Source organism: Mustela nivalis (genome assembly GCF_964662115.1).
Source record: "Mustela nivalis genome assembly, chromosome: 2".
NCBI lineage: Eukaryota > Metazoa > Chordata > Mammalia > Carnivora > Mustelidae > Mustela > Mustela nivalis.
In genome coordinates, this window is record NC_139021.1 from 112,918,675 (window position 1) to 112,945,009 (window position 26,335).

The 26,335-nt window shown below is 35.5% G+C and overlaps 1 pseudogene across 1 annotated transcript in view; it reads right to left on the reverse strand.

The window, feature by feature from the left end:
• Positions 1–26,335, reverse strand: part of LOC309859837 (phosphatidylinositol 3,4,5-trisphosphate 3-phosphatase and dual-specificity protein phosphatase PTEN-like) — a 119,492-nt pseudogene that overhangs the window by 60,492 nt on the left and 32,665 nt on the right. The gene's annotated exons all lie outside the window — the stretch shown is intronic.

A 26,335-nucleotide genomic window follows, 5' to 3' on the forward strand; every position in this document is an offset into this window, starting at 1 on the left:
TAATTACAGTCATTCTAAGTGTGTACGCTAGAAGTACTGATGTGTCCAGTGTGCACATTTTAAATACCTCTGTTTCTAAAACCTTCTTTTAGCATTTGTTCATTTTTTTAAAACAGAGGGCCAGGGTACATGAGAGTGGCCAAGTGGCTAACACGAATTTCCTAGAGCGCTGGTTCCCAGCAAACAAAGCAATCATCAGCTATCATACTCCAGAAGTAAAAAGAATGGGAAAAATCTTAGAAAGAGTCTAGCTAAAATAAGGGTGCTTTATGCCCCATCCTTTTCCTCTTGGTTTTGGGGAAGGGGCTTTGCAGGAGAGGTCAGTTACCAAGGCTCATAGAGAAAAGGAAGCTTCTCAGGTTTCTGCTTCTGTAGCTGACATGTGTGATTTCTTCAAGTTACAGATACCACTTCACACCCATTAGGATGGCTCTATTAAAAAAAAAAAAAGTGGGGCGCCTGGGTGGTTCAGTGGTTTAAAGCCTCTGCCTTCGGCTCAGGTCATGATCCCAGGGTCCTGGGATCGAGCCTCATGTCAGGCTCTCTGCTCCCCAGGGGACCTGCTTCCTCCAATCTCTGCCTGCCTCTCTGCCTACTTGTGATCTCTGTCTGTCAAATAAATAAATAAAATCTTAAAAAAAAAAAAAGAATGAGGAAAAAAAAAGCTCAGAAAATACCAAGTGTTGACAAGGATGTAGTGAAACTGGAACATTTATTCTTGCTGCTGAGAATGAAAATTGATGCGGCTGCTGGGAGAAACAATATGGTAGTTCCTCAAAAAATTAAACACAGAATCACTATTTGACCCAGCCACTCCATTTCTGGGTATACAACCAAACGAACTGAAAGCAGCAAGATGCAGATACTGGTACACCCATGTTCATATCAGCATTATTTACAACAGTCAAAAGGCAGAAGCAACTCAAGTGTCCATCCATGGATAAATAAACAGAATGTGCTATATACATACAAGGGAAGAAAACATGGCCAATATAGGCCACAACATGAGTGCACCTTGAAGACATTATGCTAAACGAAGTCACATGCTATGCTAAGTCAGTCACAAAAAGGCAAAGATTGCATGACTCCACTTATATAAGGTGCCCAGAAAAGTTACATACACAGACACAGAAAGTAGAACAATGGTTGCCAAGAGCTCAGAGTAGAGAAAATGGGGGAGCTACTATTTAATGCGTACAACATTTCAGTGTGGTAGGAGAAAAAAAAAGTTTTAGGCTGTACAATATGAATGTACCTAAGGCCACTGAAGTATACACTCAGAAATGGTTAAAATGGTAAAGTTTAGTGGCACCTGGGTGGCTCAGTTGGTTAAACATCTGACTCTTCAGCTCAAGTTCTGATCTCAGGGATGTTAGATGGCGCACCGCATTAGTCTCTGGGTTGGGCATGGAGTCTGCTTAAGACTCTTCCTCTCCCCTCTGCCCCCTCACTGACCCCTCTCTCAAAAAAAAAAAGAAAAGAAAAAGAAAAATTTAAGACAAAATTTTAAAGCCCCTTTCTTTATTTTGATGGTTTATTCTCTTATTTTGTTAGGGCACATGGTCTAGGAATTTCCTAAGAAATGTTGCATGGTGGATATATTTTTTTTCTTGTTCTTGAAGGTCTTTCTTTCCTCCTTTTGCACTTGACTAATGGTTTGGCTGGATACAGAACTCTAGGCTGAATGCAGAACTTCTAAAGCGCTAGTCCTCCATCTTCCATCTTTAAATTAGATTCTTAGATTATGAGAAGTTAGATGACATATATATTCCTAATCCCTCCTAAATGATCCCAAAAGCTTTTGAGACATTCTCATTATTTCTGATATTCTTAAAGAAATTTTGTAATAACTGCCTGGTATTGGCCTGTTTTCATTTGTTGTGCTTGGCACTTTATAGCTTTTTTTCAACCTGGAAACTCAAATCCTAAACAAATTTTCTGGAATATGCCTATATAGGCATATTCTGGTGTACATATGTATGTGGTAAAACATTTCATCCTCTGATAGATATGGCTACTGAGACAATCAGCTTTGGAATCTCACAGACTAGACTCGACCCTCAGCTCACTACTTACCCACTATAACACTTGGGGAAATTAACTTCTTTTAAACCATATATGAAATGGGGACAGGTTAATTGTAGAGATTTTTAATAAAATGACACATGTAAACAGCTTATACAACAGAAATAATGAAAAATAAGTGTTACCTATTATTAAAATCCTAAAAGCTAGATGGATGCAGATACTATAAACACTGTCAAATCTATCAAGGATCTGCTATATGTAAGGAAATAAAACTAACAAAAGAAGTGGGAGGCAGCCAATGGGTATAGGCTTTTCTTTTTGGGGTATTAAAAACGTTTGGGGACTTGAGAGAGGTGGTAGTTACAAAATACTGGAAAGGTACTAAATGTTAGTGAATTGTTCACTTTAAAATGATTGATCTTATGTTATATAATTTTTGCCACAATAAAGAGAAAAAAGGAAGCAGGAAAAAGAAAGGCAGTATAAAAGAGAAGTCAAAAGTTGTTGAAATGGAGAATGGAAACAATACTCTTTCCTCTAAATTAGTGTGACACTTTCCTCTATATGCTCTCTTTTTAATTCTTGGAACTGAACAGCCAATAATGATATTGTTGGGAAGACAAACAATTCCTTTTTTATTGGACATTAACACATAAATAAAAGGCTGATTGAGAGATCGACATATAATTAAGAGAAGATTATTTTAAATTTCTTTGGGAAGAATGTATAAAACAGGAAAGTTGGATATATATATACAAATACACACACACACAAACCCACACACACACGAACAAAAAAGCTGATAGTATAGAAGACAATGGATAAAGTCTTTTTTTTTTTAATCACTATGTATCAGAATGCTCAGCTCTAAGCCTTCTCTTATGACAAATATGGGAATCTAACCGCATCTAAAATCTTTCCAATAAAAGGGGAAGTAAATTACTTCCTACTGATTTCAGACTAGGGGGAAATATTGTTAGATGCATCTTTTTTCATTTTCAACACTTCCCAAATTGTGCTCGAAGAAACACTGTTTTAGAAAGATGTTATTTTAACACAGTACAAAAGAAATGAGAGAAGGGAGAATGAGGGGAAGAAAAAGGAAAAGGAAAGCAGCATATTCGAATTTCATTCTTGGGAGATTTGCAAGGCATAGTAGTGTATTAAAGGTTCTGCAGTAAGAAAGCCAGTTCACCTCTATTAAACCTACATTTGGCTGATTTATTAAGTACAGAACAGTTCTTAAGCTATGTCGGTTAAACACATAATGCATCATTTTGTTAAAGGCTGCTTAGATTTATACCAGATAACATATAAATTAGGGTAATTTCAATATTAGCCCAGGGGGATAAGATTACCACACATATCCAAGAATAATCAATTATCTGAATAAAACATTGTTTCAAATTACCAGCTGGTCAGAGCAAGAGCTTAATGACAATAAAGGAGGGGAAGAGAAGGTAGGAATAAGAGGAAAAGAAGAAAAAACAATCTGGGAAGAGTTAGCTCTTCATCTTCCTTTGTTCAAATGTCCTTGTCCTGACATGTCAATTCTGATTATTAAGCCTAACATTTGCAATTAAGATAGTAAAAAATTCCAACTTCGTTCACTTCTCCCCCACTTTCTTTTTTTTTACATTAATTCCTAACCCTAGGAGGTAACCTCAAAAGGAGAAGTTAAATATTTGTTACTTGAGTCACTTAAGTATAAAATTTCACGTTGCCATAACAATCCATATCCCAAAACAGTTTAATACTGCATAATTTAAGCATAAAGGCATTTGCAATTTCAGTTTCTTTTACTCAGAGCAAAGATGTACACCAACAAAACCTGAACCTGGAACAATATTTCTTGTTTGGGGGAAAATCATAGAAAAAAACATGGATTTAGAGAAGTAAAAATTCAAATAGATAGGGCAAAGGAAAATCCAAATGGAAATACATTTATGAGAAAACTTGTAAGAAGATAAAAAGACACGCTTTTCATTATCACTTTATCATCTTTGAACCAAAAAGAAATCACTACTGCTTATTACTACTATTTCCCATATTGTGGGAACCAATCAAGGAAATGAATCATGTAGGTATTAGAGACAGCCAATCCCTTAGAGAAGTTAATCCTCTTCTTGGAAATTATTTTACTTCATAGGGGAAAAGCTACAGCTACCTTCCTGGTGACTGTTCCTACTTTTTCTCATAAAAGAAGTGGAGTGGAGTGAGCAAATGAAGCCAACGAAAGCCTCAATAGCCATATATATCCCCAAGTCACAAAACTGGAGGGGAGCAGGAGGGCAAGACAAGGCAGGCATGCACGCCCTAGCTATTCTACTCAGCAGATCATTCTTCATCACTTACAGGCTACCACCCTTGCCAAAGGGTGACATTTGGCTAAAGCAACTACTGGCTAAATAACAAACCATACACATAAATCTTTTTAAGGAATAACAGATTTGAAAAAGACAAAAGCTAGATAAAATAGATACATTAAAGTGGATAGAATAAACTTCAACTTTGGTTACTATTTCACAAATTAAATTTGTGAATCTTAATTCAGTGGCTTAAAGGCAGGAGTTGCAAAGTTGGAAGATGAAAGATCAAAGCACTGGTAGCACAGTATTTTCTTGGTGAGAGTATCAGTCTAAGGTCTGAAAATGAAATGTGCTGATCCAGAAACCGAACTTTATCAGTAACTTAAAGATGATCAATCAGCTTCAGTGACTTATTCACAGTCAGAAGAGAGCAAAGGGAGCAAGCACCCCAGGTAAACTCACCACAAGGAGGCCCTTACAGTGACCCAAAAACCTGTCCTCTATCCATAGTATTCCTACTCTTTTTCCACATGAGTACTAATCTGATCTGGTTAAGTAGTACTTGGTTGAATACAGAATTATATAGTAGTAATATAAAACAAATCAACCTGCAAGGTATTTCATCTAGGTCCTAAGGGGGCTTAATAAACACTCCTGCACTTCAGGAGATACACTGTTCATTTTCCAGATTCTCCGTCTCTCTCGATGCAAAATTTACACCCATCATTCTGTTTTCCATCACCCACTGTGTTTTCTGTAGATGTGTATTATCACTGACTAAGCCATATCAGGCTATTGCTCTCGTGGATCTGATATTATGCATCCTTCCAACTGTGTCCTGCCCAACCATGAGAAGACACATTTATTTCCCTATTTTCAAATTCTTAAACAGTAATTCTGACAGCCCCCTGTACCTCTAACTGTAATAAAACTACGAAAAAGTAGTCTGGTTTTTCTGTACTTTTTGTAGATACTGATACTGATTTTAAAATTCTGAACAATTTAAACACAACAACATCAAACTGGACACAACTCAATACTGCAAAATGTAAATATATACATTGGCTCAAAGCAAATTGTTAAAAATTAACCACTTAACAAAACAACTTATGGCTAGCTCATAATAAGGACACAGACAATTCATATACTCAATTATATAAGGATTCTACATTTGCATAATGCTTTACAAAGTGCTCTCCCATTCAAGATAACATTAATTCTAATCAAATATTTAAAAAGAGATTTCTCTAAGAAGATAAACAAAATAATCCAAAATTTTAAACTTTAAAAGGCATTAAATTTTCTGATGTTTACAGTTAATTTTTCATACATATATATTTTTGCTTTGAAATGAGAAAATATATTAAGACTACAACAGAAACAAATTCCTTCTCTCATAAAATAGATCACATACTCTTAGGTTATACATGTGTTAAAATTATTTAAATCAGTCTTGAGAAATACGGTTTCAAGATGGATAATAATTACACTTAAAAAATCATGCAAGTTTATAAAAAAGAGACAAAGTCAGGCCTTGGTCTGCCCAGCAATTCCTGTCCAGATCCTCTGTACCAAATTACTTCTTCAAATGCTTAGTATACTTATGCTCCATTATAAACTGTTCTATGTAAAAAATACATGGTATCAGTTATCTCTACCTTAGAATGAATTAATTTAAGTGACTGAATACACTCAAGGATTAAATCTAATCCCCAATTGTGAAATAAAAGACAAAAAACATAGTGTAACTGAATCCAGGACTTAAATTGGTAAGAAGCCTTAAAAGGAATCCAGGAAATCCTATTACATACACCTAACCATGTCAAAGGTTAGTTCTTATCAAATGAGCTGTATCCCATTGAGATCCATTAAACAAACAAAAAGCAGTGATAGAGCACCAACATAATAAAAAGAGTTCACATCACAAAGCACATCATTTTCTAAGACTTAGAAATCTTCTCTAAATGAAAATATAGCATGAATACATCAATATTTGCAACAGAAAATTAAAAGTTCTTACCTTACTACGTCATCAATATTGTTCCTGTATACGCCTTCAAGTCTTTCTGCGGGAAACCCCATAGCAATAATGTTGGGATAAATATCTGAGTACTTAAGTTAAGGAAACACCTGAAATATACAACAATGCAAACTACATGTACATGTTGTAAAACATTAGCTGATTATAAAAATCACTATACCTATGCTAGTAAAAGAATGTCAAATGTATTTATCTATAAACCATCATGTGTAATTAAGAAACACAGGTACAGGGGCGCCTGGGTGGCTCAGTGGGTTGCTGGCTTCGGCTCGGGTCATGATCTCGGGGTCCTGGGATCGAGTCCCGCATCGGGCTCTCTGCTCAGCAGGGAGCCTGCTTCCCTCTCTCTCTCTCTCTCTCTGCCTGCCTCTCTGCCTCCTCGTGATCTCTGCCTGTCAAATAAATAAATAAAATCTTTAAAAAAAAAAAAAGAAACACAGGTACATAAAAATAATTCCCAAAAAAATTCTCAAAATAATTATATGACAAAATAATTTTCAAATCTCTTTACCTAGTACATTAAAAGTAAGTACATAAAAATTAAGGAAAAAAGTAACTTCCACATTTACACTATTTAGGCCCACATACATGAAAACAAAAACCACAGACTATAAATCAGAACTGAAGTTACCTTGGGACAAAAACCAAGTATCAAAATAAAAACAAAAAAAGCTACACAACTTCTCATTTTTCATTGTTACAAAAGGAACGACAGCATAGAGAAAAGTAGATACAATTAAGAATTAGGAAGCCAGCGGCGCCTGGGTGGTTCAGTGGGTTAAGCCGCTGCCTTCGGCTCAGGTCATGATCTCGGGGTCCTGGGATCCAGCAGGGAGCCTGCTTCCCTCTCTCTCTCTGCCTGCCTCTCCAACTACTTGTGATTTCTCTCTGTCAAATAAATAAATAAAATCTTTAAAAAAAAAAAAGAATTAGGAAACCAGATTTAAGACCTGGCTAATGCCGCCATCCTGTTGTATAACCTGGACATGACTTCATCTTTCCAGGCTTCAATTTCCTACTCCACAAGATTAGGTTGAGACAACCACAATGATCTCTTCCAAGTCCTTGGTATTTGTGACTTAGTAATACTGAACTAAGGTAGAAAGTTTTCCTCATTCACCATCAAGGTAATCAACATTTAGCATGCCATTCTATTTACTTATGTTACATACTGTAGTCAGCATAAAAACAAACTTCTGTGCTCCAGAAGAATCTGCATAAAACTAAAAAAACAAAACAAAACAAAAAATACCAACCAATCTACATTTCTATCCATTTGTCAATAGTGGCAGACCTCATTTCTTCCTGAGTACCATTATTCCTCTCTCTAATCTCGTGATTTTTCTGAGATGGACCTTCCAAAACAGCCAAGCTGATCTGCCCCAAGCCTCCCTTCAACACCCTCCCTGAAGTTCTCCACCTACCTACTCCTGGACCCCATTTGATCTTCAAGTACAATCCAAAATTCACCAAATCCAGTGCCTTTTTGTAGATCTTTTTCCATCACTTTCGGCTGCTTTCACATTATTGAGTAAATTTTGGTATTATTTTCAATTGAAAATAATTATCAAGTTACTAAAAGCTTTTTAAAATTATTTTTTTAAAAGGTTTTATCCATAGTTTTACCACACACTGATTGGACAGACCTAAAAATATTTTAAGGGAAAAAAAAAAAAAAACAGGGTTGCCTGGGTGGCTCAGTGGATTAAGCATCTGCCTTTGGTTCAGGTCATGATCCCAGCGTCCTGGGGTAGAGCCCTACATCAGGCTCTCTGCTCAACCAGGACTCTGTCCCTCTCCCTCTGCCCTGCTCATGCTCTTTCACTATCTGTCTCCATCTCTCTCTCTCACAAAGAAATAAAATTTAAAAAATAAAAATAAAAACCTTTCATTAAAAGAAAAAAGACCGCACACAATAGCATATACAATATGCTACCTTTTGTACAAAAAATATTTTCTTTTTGGATAAAATGAGTAAGATGTACACACAATTTGCCTGAATCTGAAATTCTCAGCACACATGTGCTTTTGCACACACACAAATGATAACTGAGAAACCAATAAACATGTTTGCTTCATAGAGAAGGGGTGGAAAAGGGGAAAAACATTCACTAAAACCAGCAACAAACAAATCCAATTAAATATCAAATTGGTAACCAGGAGATAGAGTTTATTTCACAGGAGTTATTTGGCTACTGCAAGTTTACTGTACTTCTTGGTAGGAAGCACTGTAAGAACAAAAAGAACTACAAAGAGGGGCTCCTGGGTGGCTCAGCTGGTTACACATCTATCTCAGGGTCCTGGAATCAAGCCCCACACAGGGCTCCTTGCTTAGCAGAGGAGTCTGCTTCTCTTCTCCCTGTGCTCATATTCTCTCTCATGCCCATTCTCTTTCAAATCAATAAAATATTTAAAAAAAAAAAAAAGAACTACAAAGAAATTTTAAACTTCTTCTGCAAGTTTGTTTTTACTATTATCAGTATTGATATCCTCAAGCTTTCTTCTTTATATTGTATAAAAAAATGAAATTTTACTAATGATTTTAAGATTTATGATTATAGGTATAAAATCAAGAAATCAAGTAAAAACCTTAATTAGAAATATCAATATATGGGCGCCTGGGTGGCTCAGTGGGTTAAGCCGCTGCCTTCGGCTCAGGTCATGATCTCAGGGTCCTGGGATCGAGTCCCACATCGGGCTCTCTGCTCAGCAGGGGCCTGATTCCCTCTCTCTCTCTCTGCCTGCCTCTCCATCTACTTGTGATTTCTCTCTGTCAAATAAATAAATAAAATCTTTAAAAAAAAAAGAAATATCAATATGAACTCATGTTTATAAAAATCTATGTTCTCTAGGTCTTTTCACTGAAATGGCCTAAAATCATATCAATCTTAGCAGCAAACAATCCCTAGATGGACCCAGACTGCATCTCTAATATTTAATATATTAAAACGCACTAAACTTGGAACTACAATGGATGCCAGGTCTGTGGCAGGAGGGTACAAGATGAGTCTGGGATATTTTTCTGTGCCAGGAGACAAGGAAGGTACTCAAGAGATAATGATCTCTATCAGACAGATATAGGAGCTAAAATGAAGGACATCCCAGGACCAAAAGCTCTAACAAACTGAGTATCAAAGAAACAACTTAAATGGTAGTAAATTAAAACACCCTAAATAAAATTAAAACCCTTGAGTCTATATAAAGACTCTCAAAGGAAAAAAGAACAAACTATTTTTCATTTATCACCTTTTGAAGTGGCTGTTAGAACAGTTCTTTCTCTACTCTGAAAGTAGAAAAAGGGGGAGATTAAGTATTTATGCTACTTTCCCTGTAGGTGCTGTATTTCACGACAACCAAATAGCATCATTTCATACAGTAAAGATCTACTTTACAGAAAAACATTGTGTTAATAAACACAAAAGAATAGAACTTTAAAAGTCATATTTTGCAAACCCTAATAAATTTATGGATTTAGGCAAGGATCAACAACTGGTTCTAAACCAACAGGTTAGTGGATGATGAAGAACTGAACTTTGTTTCTTAAGAGAGCCAAAGCAACACCACCCAAAATACCTTCTGATGTAAAGAGACCAATGTAACTGAACAGCGGGCAGAAAAGACTGCCACCACCCAATTTCAGTGGTCAATCTGGGCATCACAAAGGAAGTTAAGCAGACATCCTGTAACTTTCTGTGTGATACAATATGAAGGACACAGCATCACCTATGATATCCAAGGTATCTTCAACCTGAGACTCAACGAAGTATTTAGATATAAATTTTAATTTCCATTAAATATAAGAGATAGAAAAACAAGCTAAATGACATGAGAATAAACTGGACAAATTCAAAAGGTCTGAAACATATGACCCAGTCTCTGCTCAAATGTCTTTTTAAAAGGCAAGGAGGGGAGGAATGGGTATCCCTTATTTTTAAAAGACTTAAGGGTTGGGGTGCCTGGGTGGCTCAGTCGTTAAGCTTCTGCCTTCCGCTCAGGTCATGGTCCCAGAGTCCTAGGATTGAGGCCAACATCAGGCTTCCTGCTCAGCAGGAAGCCTGCTTCTCCCTCTCCCACTCCACCTGCTGTGTTCCCTCTCTCACTGTGCCTTTCTCTGTCAAATAAATGAATAAAAATCTTCCAAAACATTTTTTTAAATAAAAAAAAAAAGACTTAAGGATTCTAAGAGCCACGTTCATAGGTACAATGCTATTGTTTTAGACGAACAAGCCATAAAGAACATTTTTGAGCCAACCAGAGAAATTTGAAAATGATCTGGGCATTATATGGGATAAAAAAATGACTGAAATGGAAAAGCACACATTACTGACTTAAAAAAAGGTTTCAAAAGAGAATACACAGCATTATGCCATAATCGAATAAGAATGCATATATACCCAGATAGACATATGTAGACAAAAAGATTACAAACTAAGGTACTAAAAGTAATCATCTCTAGGAGGTGGGAATATATATTTTTCTCATTTTTGTTTTTTATTTTCTGTTGTTGATACAATGCCTGCACTATTTCTGCAACAGATTTTTAAAAATTGTTTGCTTTATAATTACCTCCAGGTCTATTTACCAAGTATCATGACAAAATATTGTTTTGTCCCACATGACTTAAATTCAGCTCTGTATTTATTTTTAAAAAATGATGAATTTCTATCAATATATATATATGTATATACACATACATACACACAAATATGTAATGAAAAAAGATTTAAGTAGCATTTACTATGTGGCAATTTTGTCACTTTAAGAATATATAAATTCACCCCCAATCTCAAAGTGTTCTTCTACTATGGAGACTCCAAAACTACTAGGATTATCACACATTACAAATAATAGCTGTCATCTATTATTCTCACCTAAGAAAGTAGTTCCACCTAAAAACATAACTCATTCAAAGAACTATGTTCAATTATCAAAATATTTTGGGTATTATGTCCGTTCATGAGAAAGAAAAAAAGAGAGAGAGACTGGAGGCTCAAATCAAGCCTACAGCAGTAGTAATTCCTGAAAGTGAATAATCTTTACTTTGTCTTGGGAGCACCAACATACAGAAAATAACACTCAGAAGACAAATGAGGCAGCAGGAGGGACCCAAAGCAGTGGCAGCTTCCACCAATCCAGAATTCCTACATAAAAAATTATAAATAGATATAAGTAAAAACTTTAAGTTGAATTATTCTGAGCAATGCAACAGCAAAATATTTCTTATTCAAAGTAATAGTAATTACTGCTCCTAATCAACTTTCCAACTGAATGCTTAATTTCAGTAAAGACACTAGTATGATTTTCAGCCTTACAGAAAAGCACAATAATACAATGCCCCTTGAAATCCAGTCATTTTAACCAGGACTAAACTCCAATGTATCCTTGCACTATGAATACTACTAAAGGAGTTAAACTTGCAAAGGACTTGGTTACCTTATTTAAACAAAACCATTTGTCTCTAATTATACATAAATAGGAATGTTATATACTCATTAAAGTAAACTCAGTTGGCCCCCTTTCATTCACTTAATTATTCAAACACACAGTGAACATTCCGTGCAAGGGGCAGTGAGAGCAGAGGCTAAGTAAGCAAAGACAACTGCACTGGAAAAGTCCCTACTCTGTCAGGAAAGACAGATAGACACACAGACATGCAGCGGTGCCACATGACTTACATTCTACTGAATATAAGACCGAAATATTTTAAGAGATAAAGAGAGAGGGGCTAATTCTAATTAAAGCTTCACAAAATAGGTGATATGTTAGAAAATCCTTAAGAAGTCAGTCAGACATCAGTAGACAGAAGAACAAACAAGCAATCAGAACACTTCAGGCAGGGAACAGAACAGGGATGCGGAAATACATACAACATTAGGAAGCAGCAAGCAGGCCAGTGTGGCTCACACACAGAGCTGTATGGAGAAGGCAGGACAGAAGACTGCATTTAGTTTGAAGGAAGCTGTGAGAGGGAGTTCAATTTAACCAGACATATAAGGAGTCAAAGGCCAGAATCGGCGTGGGGGTCTCTGACAGAGCAACAATCCAATGCTTCCTTTACATAGAATCTAAACATCCAGTCTTCTGAAGGTTTCATTTTTCACAGATCCTCACCTTTCTTATTCACAGTTTGAGATTTTACCCAAGACTTTAACCTCCATCATAAGTTAGAAAGATGCAGAGAACATGTGCCACACTACAGGAAATGCATTCCCATTTAATCCTAGCAACCCTACAAGGTAATATTTCCATTTCATGAATGACAAAATTGAGGGTCAAAAAGACTGGGTAATTTGCATTAAGTTCCACAGCCAGTAAGTACTGAGTTATGATTCAAACCAGTTAGGTACAAACCCAGCTTTTTATACCATGCTACCTCATAAAAGATTAAGAGTTCCTTGTATTTCCAAATCAGTAACAAAAATATAAAAGCTTCAAAGGAAGCAGGTTCAAATGAAAGTGAATTTACTAATCAAATGTTAAAGCTGAAAAACTTTTAAAAGACAATACAGAATCACTGGAATTTCCAAAACTGAGTAATGAATTATAAGACACATATTTCTTATGACAAGAATTATTCCAATGCATGTCCAATTTGACTTTTTTGCTTCCTAATGTTAAAATTTCTGACATACTTTTTTTGGACAATTTAAACCAAATAAAAATAACTGAGAAAACTATATATATATTTCTAATACAGAATAGTGTTAACTTGCAATTACCGGATATACTTTCAAATAACGAGAGTGTTTCATATGAAATTCTCATCTTATTACTTATAAATGCTGCGCATAAAGAATTATACTAACTAGATCACTGCAGGAAGCCAAATATTTTTGCCATCTAGTGATCTACTCGCAGGCAATGTGGCAACATGGTCAAGAACATATGCTCCGGGCACCTGGGTGGCTCAGTGGGTTAAGCCGCTGCCTTTGGCTCAGGTCATGATCTCAGAATCCTGGGATAGAGTCCCGCGTGGGCACTCTGCTCATCAGGGAGCCTGCTTCCTCCTCTCTCTCTCTCTGCCTGCCTCTATGCCTACTTGTGATCTCTGTCAAATAAATAAATAAAATCTTTAAAAAAAAAAAAAGAACATATGCTCCAAGAGCCAAGCTGCCTGGATTTGAACTCTAGCTTCACTTACTAAGTCATCTTTTCAAGTTACCCATCTTCAGTTCCCTGTGTAAAATGGGACTGGTAGGAGATAACATTTTCTTTTCTTCTCTGCTTAATTTTTATTCAAGCTTTTATTTAAATTCCAGTTAGTTAACATACAGTATAATATTAATTTTAGGTATAGAAATTAACCAGGTGTAGAAATTAACTGCATGTAGTTAACTGTATACTAACTAACTGGAATTTAAATAAAAGTTTGAATTAAAAATTAAACAGAAAAGAAAGTGTTACCTTCATTTAAAAAAAAGTACTTATCACATAGGGTTGTGATAAGGATTAAATGCATTAACCTATGGAAAACAACTAGAACATAGTGATAGCTGTCTATCAATTAAACAAATGGGATAGACCTATACCATTAGAGCTTACTGTAACGATTTGGGTATTTTTTTTTTCCAATGATACTCTTTACTGAATAACCTAATCCTTCTAAAGAGCATCAAAGTCTAATAGAAACCTTAACTCTTTGAAATCTTGACTATAGCAATTTGCCTTTTAAGTATTTAACTTCAGAACAAATGTAAAATATTCCCAAATTTCCCAAAGGGAACAAAACAAAAGACTGCTTTCCCCTTGTTATCAGTGGCTACATGAAGTAAGCAGAGAGGTAGAAGGAATTTCTGTCGGCCCTCAGAGGGACAGCTACCATTGCTATGGCAGATCTGCAGACACAGACATACGACGTTCAGTACATGACCTTTCACCCCACCTCTAAGCAAACATGCTCAGTTTGTTTTGTTTTAATTCAGGTATAATTTACATACGATAAAATACAAGATCTTAAGTGATTCATTGATGAGTTTTGATAATCATATATATCATGTTGGAGAGTCTTGATTCAAGTGCTGCAACAATCCCCTCTCAAACATAGAATGCTGACTGCAAGAAAGAAAATAATAAATGATAATTAAGTTCTAAAGCCTGTCCACAGAAGTCAATTTCACCAATAACAGAACTGACACACTATAAAATGATGCAGCTAGTATATGAGCTAACTCAATTTTTACTGGTTGTTCTTAACATCCAATCCTGACTTTAAGGATATTCTAAGTTACACCAAATTAACAAAATGCCTTTAGAAAAAAACATGTGAGCTAAGATTTCATACTGACCTTGTCTCAAAATTTTACTTGTACCCAAATTAATGTCATTTGCACTACAAATTTAACTAGAATTTTCAAATAGAGAATAACCAAAAATAGCTCCTTAAGCCTTATTTTATGTGTCCCTGAATATACAGTCTTATTTTAAGTACAATTATTAAAAATAGAGCACTTCTGAAGTTTCTTTGTAGTACTACTCAACATAATATATAGATATACTTATCCCCAAACAAGTTATAAACTAAAATACCAGTATACAGTACTAGTATTCAAACCAGTAACACCTTTTTTCTGCCACAATTATTTTAAGAAAAATTACTTCCACAGATCACATATAAGTTATTTAAAAAATACACATATGGAAGCGGTAACATACATGGAATGCAGATGGCAAATAGAAAGTGACATGTAGATTACAGAGGTAGTGATCAAAAAGCAGTAAGAGCAAACCTGAAGTTGCCTAGCTCACAAGAGGAACTGACGTTGAGCTGAATCGGCAGCAGGAATGAAGGAATAAAGTCAGACTAACAAGAGGAGACAAGAAAAATCGAAAGCTAGTTAGTAAATACCAAGACTGCACCATTTAATTCTATTTTCCAGGAATTTCTGGAGCTTTTCCCCTGCTTTCTGTCAGGGCTATCAACCAACAGATGCTTAAGGATCAGGTGAGGGGAAAAAAATTCAGCCACTGATTCATAAGCTACATCAGGTCTACATTTTTTTTCCAACAAATTTTAACAAGTTTAAAATTAACAAACAGTTTCCATGTATGTCACAGTTATATCCATATTAGCAACTTCACTAATCAAATTATGCTTTAAACAACTGCCATTCATAGACTTATACGGGAGTCTCATTTAATGCAAGATTTTTTATTTCTGACTAGGTATTCTTTTTCTCTATTAAATGTGTAAAATGTTTGTATCTGGTTTCTAAATTGAAGATTCATATTGGTACGAAAGCAGAAAAAGGAGATGCTGATTTTTCCAGTTGATAAAGTGCTAATTGCATTATTTGAGAACAATTTGTCCTAACATATAAAGCGTATAAATATTCCTGTACAGAGCAAATTAATGCTGCCTAAAATCTGATTTTATAAAGTGAAAAGGGTGCGTAAGCACCAAAGCCTAAACTACAGAAATATTAAAAATATTTCTCAAAAAAATACAGAAAACTACAAAAATATTAAAAATATTGCTCCAAAAAAATTGGGGATTTTTAAGAATAAAGCATAGTGGTCAGAAACAGCACAGGACACAGGAACATTTGTTTAAATATTCCCAAGGTGCCAGGCCTGCATTAAAATACTTCATGCGGGGACGCCTGGGTGGCTCAGTTGGTTAAGCAGCTGCCTTCGGCTCAGGTCATGATCCCAGCATCCTGGGATCGAGTCCCACATCGGGCTCCTTGCTCCGCAGGGAGCCTGCTTCTCCCTCTGACTCTGCCTTCCACTCTGTCTGCCTGTGCTCGCTCTCAATCTCTCTCTCTTACAAATAAATAAATAAAATCTTTAAAAAAAAATACTTCATGCATAATGTCGTTTGTTTGTTTATTTATTTTTATTATGTTATGTTAGTCACCATACAGTAAACCGTTAGTTTTTGATGTAGTGTTGCATGATTCATTGTGCATAGTGTCATTTAATAAATAGAAGACCAAAGTTCCATTCTCAGCTTTGCAACTTAAAAGCCTATGACTGCAGGTAAGTTACTAAGTCTCTGGGCCTCAAATATTTTTGTTTCTTTTTTCTGCAAAATGATGATCCTAACACCTGATGTAATTTCTTTATTGGTTGTTTCAAGGATCAAATGCGGTATCTGGAAATATCTTTAAAACTATAAACTGTAAAGGGCTATTAGAATTGTAATAAGAAGCTGTTATGATTTGAGGTTGCATGGACTAGAAATATCCTGTTATTTAATTTTAGTTTCAATGTCTCATTACAAGGCAACTCAATATGATGTTTTTATAAACAAATTATAAAAGAAAAGAATTCCAATATATTCACTTAAATCCACTTTAACATAAATTTTAGGTTCCTTTTAACACTTCTAAATTAGCTGCCCACAATGGCAAACCAGAAAGGAAAACTGACTGCCAAGTAATTTATGAGCTCTACTGGAGCTTTCTATTCCTCCAAACAATTAGGACCTCACAACTTCCTCTAAAATTGTTACATTATACCAACTTGCCTTGACTGAAGAGTTTATACACATTTTTGCTTTGAAAAGAAGTTTAGATGTCACTATGTGGAGTTCTTTTTGTTGCTGTTGTAGTTTCGTTTGTTTTAAGCAGGCTCCATGCCCAGCACAGGGCTTGAACTCACAAACCGGAGTTTAAGGGTCCCATGCTCTACCAACTGAGCCAGGCTTAGATCTTACTTTCTGAAGGAAAATACCACATTCTTCAAAAGTAACATCAAGAATTGCTAGTAATTCTTCTACTTAGTAGCAATACCATAAATTGGTTCATTTGGCACAAAATCTGCAATCTGTAACAAAGAACTATGAAACTGTTTTACCTTTTATTCCCGAAACCCCACTCTAACAATGTGCACTAAGAAAACAATGTAAACTATGCAAAGATAGTCACAATATGCTGTTTTTAAAGGGAAAAAATGGAAATAATCCTAACACAGCACAGTAAGCAATGCCTGATATTTAGCCCAATGAAATGCTACCTATATAGCTTTAAAAATGACAAATACCCACTGACAGATAAAAATTAAGCTGTGAATACCTAAGAATGTAATTATGAGCATAAACACATTAATAAAGAGGGAATGATAATTTCCAGTGACAAATATATGACACAGAATCAACTTCTTCTATTGTTTAAATTGAAGATTACAGTTTTAAACAAATACTTTTTAAAGGAACAATCAAGGCCCTCTGAACTTTATTTAAATGTAAGCAAACCAGAACCACAGAAAAATATCTAATCAAGTCACTGATAATGCTAGCAATGCTCTAAAACCCAAAGTACAATTTTTGTGTGTATTACCTAAGGGATTATTCCTCTCAACAAATTTAATCAATTTTTCTTCAGAGCTGTTATGAAATAATGTATCTACAACTGTTCAAACCTACATCTGTGAATCTCTAAAATTTAAGGTGCCCAACTAACTGGTTTTAACGAGCGTAAGAAACAATTACCTCCTTCCTAGCTCTCTGGATGAATACGATAAGGCAGATTTCCTGTTTCAGAACTCTGCTGCTGTTAAAACACACGTAAACCCAGCCCCCTCCCTGCCATGGTTCTGCTCCAACTAACAAACAACCAAGATTGACTACCAATGACAAATCAAATAAAATATGGTTGTAACTTACAGAACAACTTTCAGAAAGATCATCAGTCCAATATGCATTAGATATACTTGTCAGCATTATATACCTGAACTATAAGCCAAATGCTAACCTAATTTTCTACAGCAAAATCATAATAAAGTATATGAAAAATTAAAAAACTTAAAATTATGACATCAATCCAGCATTATTGTAAAGTACATAAGAGTGTATCTTTTACGCTCTAATCTTTATATTCAGTGTTAGGTTTATGGTACTTCTGTAGTTCATTTCATTATAAAAGCCATGCTTTTTATCATTTAATTTACCAGAGATAACTATCTAAAACACTAGGTTTGGGCTGCTCTTTAAGGTCACTAACTTCCACAGAAAGAAAGACATTCCAACAGGTAAGACAAAAAAGATGATAAGGGATGTATCAATAGTTTGAGAACAAAAGCCTAATAATATTTAGTGCAAATTTACTCAATACTAGTAAACTACTTTAAAAAAAAAACACAACAGATTCCAACTTTTCCAACTCTATTGATCTTTTAGATGCAGCCGTGCACAAATTTCCTAATGTTCGAAACTACTACACATACATAATACGAAGGAAAAAAGCTCAATACAAAACGTATCGCCAGCAAGTGGGTTTTCATTTTCCTACTAATTAAGCTAAAACTGTAAAATTTCTAAATTTACTTCTATCAAAATTACCTTTCAATGAAACCACTGCTAATTTGAACCATTTTAATGGAAGAAAGCTCCAAACAAGTGTGTGCTAGGCTGCTTCATTTTATATTTGGCTTTAATATAACAGACCCAAATCTCTTTATTTTATATCTAAGCCAGGACATCATCTAGAAATGACTTGCTTTTTTTTTTTTTTTTTTTTCCAAGTGGCAAAAATAGTTTTGCCTAACTGCTGTATTTTAATCCTGGAAGGGTTTATACTAATATAAACTAGAAATACAGGTCTACTTTAAAATATTAAGGCACAGAATAAAAAATATTAAGGCACAGATATTGGCATTTATTACTACATTAATAAGAATCATATTACTGATTTTATGAAAACTGCCTTGGTTCTAATACTGAAAAACATGATTTATATTCTCACTGAGGATATTTTTATCATTATATCAACTTTATAATCACTTGAATAACTGGATCATCAAAAAAACCTTTGAAATTACATATACTAAAATACTAGCCAAAATTCATATTTTAAATTTTAGTAATATGCAGATTTAAATATACTAAAAAATATGAGAGCAAGTCTACATTGCTTGGTTTGAAAAGGCAGGACTCTTAGTTTTAGTCAGCTACCCATAAATGCTTGTTCCTAAAGCAAGTATCATTTTAGTATAAATCCAATTATCACAATTGGGGGGAAAAAGCACAATTACTAATCAATTAGTTGTGGAATCTTCATATGCAAAGGAGAATTTACAAAAAAACTTCGAAAATTATTAAGCTGAAACATGAAAGATAAAAAGGGAGAAAACTCTGTCAACCAAAAAACTGTTTAAAAACATAAAAAGGTCAACATACAGAAAAACAAAAATACCAACAGTTAGATGGGAGGGACAGAAATGCAAACAAGGGAAAGGAGCTCATAACACCTCACACCCTTTAAATACTATTAGGCAAACAAAACAGGTAAAGACTGAAAATTTGGATTAAAATCTCACCTACATACATGCTCCCTCACTTAATATAAGAGACAGAATTTACACACATATTATCTGTTTATCCAAAAGGGCACCATTCTTTTCATGACCTACCACTCAGACCCAAACAAATTCTATAAAGTGATGCTTGTCAAACAATCTACTTTCATCAGACATGAGTTTTAAATTGGCAAGATGATTCTTACACAAAAAATAGAGGCCCTAAACACAAAGTTAGATCCTATCTACACTGAAATAGTATGCCTGATCATATTAATCATTTGGCATAACAAACTTCTCAGTAAAAATATCAATAAATAAAGTAGATTAAAACTAATCAGACCCTATTAAGCCCAATATGCAATTTTAAAGACATCTATCCAACCTGGCAACACCAGTTCTTGAGGTGGGGGAGGGAGGGTGTGAAAAGGAATTGTGTTACAGAAACAACTTATATATTGTAGCTTGAAAAAGCAAAATTTTAAATGGGAAAAATCACTTCACAGCAGAAAGACAAGAACTGAGTTGTGCAAGAAAGCAGAGGACCTGAAAAATATTTAAAGCAAATATTTAAGGAATACATATTAAATCAGTTCCCTGATGAAGTTCCATAGTAATGAATTTCTATATAGCAACTTTTAGGAAAATTACAGCTTAAAACTATCAAAATCTCATATAACTTAATATCTCAAGATAAAACATGGTGTTCCCACTTACATATCCAAATAATCTTCTAAAACTAAAATGACTAAAAGCCAGACTTCCATTACATAAGCTTTAGTTCTCAACCAATATCTTCACATTTTATAAGAAAAATATAAACACTGGCATAACCTCTAAGCTTTATTTGTGCAAAAACTTAAAATTTGGTATTAGTCTTTAAAGACTATAATTAATAGATGATTCCAAAAAACAGAAATGTCAAAACCACTCATATCACTAGATTACCTTAACTTTTTCCTGTATTTGAGTAACAGATGGCAAACCTTAGTTCTTGGACACTACACAGTAATCACAATCTGTGTGACCTTTTCAGTATTAAAAAGAATCCAAATAGCCTTAATAACCAGCACGTGAGTGTATTTTACAGTATTATCTATAATCCTGATCATAGTGAACAGAAACTAGATATGCGAAAATGCATCAGACTTTTTGGTGTGCTGATTCTTATTTTCCATAAATTTCTTACAACTAGCCCACGAAAACTAGCCAGATGTCAGACTGCTTCTTCAGTTTTCAAAAAACATAGATGCACACATTTACAAAGTATTTTTACCATTACTTCATTTTCATTAGTACCTAAAAGGTATATAGCATACCTAGATCAAAATTTCCTTATGCTTATTGAAAGAATTTTATCTCATTTAAAAAATGTTACTCTAACAAGTAATTTTGTTTAAAAAAGAGAAGAGTTTGTTTCTTCCTCAATACTTTTGTTCTAAGTACATGAATTAATACATTTGCTCAAGACATCATTTAGCTAATAAGGTTAAAATTATCTCCCTGTTTTAATACTCTTAAAAATAAACTTAAATAAACTTAAATACTCTTAAAAATAAACTCTGTAATAAATAAATAAATAAATAAATAAATAAATAAATAAATAAAATGGAAAACTAATCGGCAACTAAAAGGAACGAACCATTGATACAATAACTTAGATGAATATTCAAGGTGTTATGTCGAGGGAAAGAAACTAATCCCAAAGTGACATACATACAAATCTATGTAACATTTGAACTGACAGTGGCAGAGCACACAGGAGTGAAGAGGCTGTGGTTATAAAAGGGCCAACAGTAGAGGTCCTTATAGAACCATAGAGTATTTTGACTATGGGGCAGATACGCAAAACCTACACAAGTGACAAAGTTGTACTGTACTAAATGCATGCAAACAAATGAAGAGAAGAAAAACTGGAGAGATCTTTCTTAGGCCCCCAAATTTTATCAATGTCAATATCCTGGATATGATATATATATTTTTTCTGGATATGATATTTATACAACAGTTTTGCAAAATGTTACCATTAGTGAAAACTGGATGAATTGTTCCCAGGACTTGCATATATCGTTTCTTAAAAGTGCACTGGAATCTGTAGTCACCTCATAAAAAGAAGTATTTCAATTTAAAAAATTAGCAAGATGGTAGTTCACCTAAGAACTTGCTCCAAATAAGAGCATTAAAATAGAAGCTAGAGATGATCATCCCAGGACCATGGTATCATGATCTGAGCCAAAGGCAGACACTTAATGACTGAGCCACCCGGGCGGGCCCTGAACAGATTTTTGCCAGTATGTATTCATCCTTGGGGTTCTTCCAATTTGCTTTCTTTACTGTAATTATATTTTCTGTTCTCCTTTCTCAGTTTGACACCTTGCCATGTGTTTGCTATTCCCTTATTAATATCCTTCTTAAATACCTGTATCACAGAGATAATTAATTCAATTACTACACCCTTTGGAAACTCATGATTTAATATTTGGTCACATAATTTACCTACTTTATGACTACTTTGATCAGATGACAATTCTATCACCAACTAGCTTTCTTCCCAATACTTTTCACCCCTTTTTTCTTATAATCGTTTTGCATGCATTTGTGCTGGTTCCTTTTCCATTACTTGGGCTAAAAGGATGAGAGCTTTACAAGGAAGACCACACGGCAAAAGGTTTACTTGAGAGACCGAACAGAGTCATCCCTTAGGCTAGAGGGGTAATTCATTATGAACAAGTTTTCAGCACATGTTGGTCTCAGTTTACAGACCAACCAGGATGTGCCTTCCTTCCTCGTTGGAGTAGCCTCCACAACAGCTTGCTCTCTTGCTCATCACAGAGCCAGCTCACTGGGGCTGGCATTGCTGCAGTTCCAAATTGAGGAAAACCAAGTGTTGGGCTCATTTCACAGAAATAAGCCCAGAGGCCGAACTGGGCCTATGGAGGCTCCGACTTCCCCAGCATCTGCCTAGGTCAACTGTCTGATGCAATCCAGGAAAGAAAGGTAGTTAAAGCTCTACAGAACAGTTTCATCTGAGAGAGAGGAACAAGACAAAAGATAACATCCTTTCCCCTTCCACCTTTCTGACCAGTTGCTCTGGCACACAGTGGTTCACACTGAGACTCGGAACATATCCTGCTAGTCTGAGCAATCAGATGTGCTATTTACAAATCTACAGTCAATGAGGTAATCACCCCCCTGAGCATTCCCCTCCTCCTAACCAGCCTTACCGTCCCCCATGCTTCCCTCACTTTTGTAGAAGGTCTGCAAATCCCGATCAACCGTTGTCAAGTAAGTTTTTGCATCAAATTCTATGTCAGAGGAGTACACGCTAAGATGGCATGTAAGATTATTTCTGCACATTTAGTGTCTATGAGGTGGTTTTCCCTCATGTACAGTCTCTCTTGCACCATCATGGAAACAGGGCTACTGAAAAGTGTGGTTTGTGCTTCTACACTTCAGTACGTCTCCTTTGCAGAATGAAACTGTCTCCAAGGGAGCTCAGCTATCTAGTTTATGGCACCGTTGTTCATGGAAGTCTTAGGTGTGGATGTGCTCTGTTCATGAAAAGCGCACTGCCAGACCCCGTGCGCATCAGAAATGCTTTTGTTTTCTACCCACCTGCTAACACACACACGTTCCTTGATCCACCATCAGCTTTGCTGCAGGTACACTTGCACTGATTTGGGATTTCAGATATCCACTAGTGTCATAGAATGAAGCTTGTCTTGCTCACTTCCCTTAGTGCTTCTGGATGATTTGGAGACAAAGGCAGAAAACGCTGACTTTATACGTTTTTCTTCAAGAAGTTCATTTTGTCTATGAAAACCATCTACACTCAGCTACAGGACACCACATTCTCTGTTTCCACCTTCTCTCCAGACTGTTCCTTCTCTCTTCTTCGCTGAGTCCTCTCATTTTCATGACTTCTAAACATTAGTGTCCCAGGGAACAGCTTTCAGACCTCTCAAATTTGTTCATTCTTACTTCTGAGAGGTGGTTACCTGATCCCTTAGCTTCAAATACTAATTTTAAAAACTTTAAATACTACCATAAGTTGACAATTTCCAAGTAAGTATCTCCAACCTGGGGTCTTCCCTATATCACCTCTGCTCATACAACCAAATGCTTATTCCCATGTAAACCTGTGCATTTTATAATCATTTCATTCAAGTTGATATCATCCAAATGCCTTCCTTTTCTCAAGTATTACATTTCATTATTTCAATTTATAACTTCCTTGCTATTTTGTTGACATACTATGTATATAGTATGTGTATGTGTGTACATATTATGTATATTATGACATATTATGTGTATAGTATGTGTATGTGTGTTTATGTCTTTTCTTGCCCTATCAGAATGTAAGCTCCATGAGGTCAGGAACAAATTCAGTTTGATCATGTGTTTCAGCACCTAAAACTTGAGTGAGGCACAGCAGGTACCCAGTATTTGTTAAATGTGAAAACGAACATATAAGCAAGTACCTGAGAATAAAAACAATTCATACCATGTCACCTAGTGTCCATCTGTTTAATACATACTGACTCACCTGGGTAGCTCTGACTTGGGGACTCTTCCTCTAGCATCCATGGCTGCTCTCCTTGCTCCAACTTCAGGATCACTTCTGGTTTAGGGATGCAACACGCTGTAATTGGGAAATGACATGGGAATTCGGCGAGGCTCATGGGCTTCAGGGCCCTTGAAGAAGACAGAAGATGAAGCTTCAGGGGCCAATTACAACACTTCATTCTTTACAGTGATTCAACAATCCTTCTGCTTAATACTTGAAATCTCAAACTTAAATATCATTAAACTCAACAAAGCTTCTACAGGTGTCAAACCAAGAATGAAGGTGCATACTAGGAGTCTACACGGGAAACAATCCTTACCCACTGAGACAAGGTGGCTATAGTTCTCTAGCATCACCTCCCTGTACAGGGTCCTCTGAGCAGGGTCCAGATGCTGCCACTCCTCCTGGGTAAAGCCCACAGTCACATCCGCAAATGATAAGGATCCCTGAAACAGCACATTTGTATTCAAATTTAAGTAATCACAATGGGAAGACATGGAAAAGCTGTCAAAGAACTGTTACGGAGTTCACTATTCACAATCAGAAGATGTGTTCTGGCGTGCCTACCTTTGTACTTGGTTGGAGGAGAAAGCATGGCAGACATTCCTCAACAGTGTGATAAATTACCGGCATCCCATCATGTGCCTACATGCCATAAAGAACACTCCTATCTTGAGAATCTGAAAACCAATAAAACCATATCACTGTTCTCAAGGAGCATATAATCTGACAGACACAAGCATGATGCATCCAACTACCATGTAGCATGAAATCCTACTATAGTAAAACAGGTGCAAAGTAGAGTGAGATTACAGAGGGGAGAAAAGTTCTATTCCTGCTATTAGGGCAGGTTTCACTGATAACACAGTATCATTCATGAGCCTGGGCCAAGAGCATAACCACGCACACTTCTAAAATATGGAGTTAAGGGGCACCAGTTGGTTAAGTGTTTGCCTTTGGCTCCGGTCATGATTTCAGGGTCCTGGGATCGAGCCCCATGTCAGGCTCCCTGCTCAGTGGGGAGTCTGCTTTGTGCTCTCCCCCTGCGTGTATGTGTTCTCTCTCTCTGTCAAAGGAATAAAAATCTTTTTAAAATGTAGTTAAAGGAGTCAGTGAACACACAGGAAAGGACTGCTGGGACTATGTTCACATAAAGAGCTACAGTCGTCTTCAGGGAAAATGCTATTTAATAATTCTGAACATAACTCCTGTAGGACGGGGTGTCCAAATGTTTGGTTACTGTTCCATGTAGAAAACCTTTTTCTTTCTTTTTTTCTTTCTTTTTTTTTTTAGGAAACCCTTTTTTATAAACAGTAAACTTACAATGTCAATTTATATATTAAATTCGATTATTGTTATTTTTCCTAAGTCACTTTTCTTTTTTCAGATGAATATATTTGGCATGTAACATTGTATAACTCTGATAGGCTTATATACTGTAACGATTGCCAATGTAGCTATATTTATTGTATTACATAATTACAGCACATTAGTGTGTATATCCATTTCACTGTATACTAGATTTTTTCATTCTTCTCTTTATGGATTACAATAAATCTAGGGAGATACCCAAGTATTTTCTTCCCATAACTGAACTGACTGTCTTATACAGTTCATAGCTTTTATACCACCCATTTATAAAATGACCACTGTGGAAAATACAGCAAGAAGAAACAGAGACATATCATTCCCAGGTTATCAAAACAAACAGCTAATAAATGTTCATGTCATACACTAAAAATTGGTTACTAGGAAAAACAAGACTATTTTCCAGAAATGTATAAGGTATTATTGAGAAAAAAAAAAACAAAGAATAGCTAAGTAAATGAATACACTATATTCATGGCTTGGACAACTTAATATTACAAAAATATCTCATTTCTCCACAAATTGGCCTATAGATTCAAGACAATCAGAATTAAAATCTTAGCAGATATTTTTATGGAAACTGATAACTTTACTCTCAGACTTACATAGAAACTTGAATGGCCAAGAATAACCAAAACTACCTTGGAAAACAGAATGGATAAACTCACGCTAATTATATAAGCAGAATCTAAGATGATGACCTCCAATGGATCCAACAACGTGACATGAACTCCTCTTAAATGGAAGAGACTTAAGTCCCTGTGATTGTGATACATTCTACGGCAA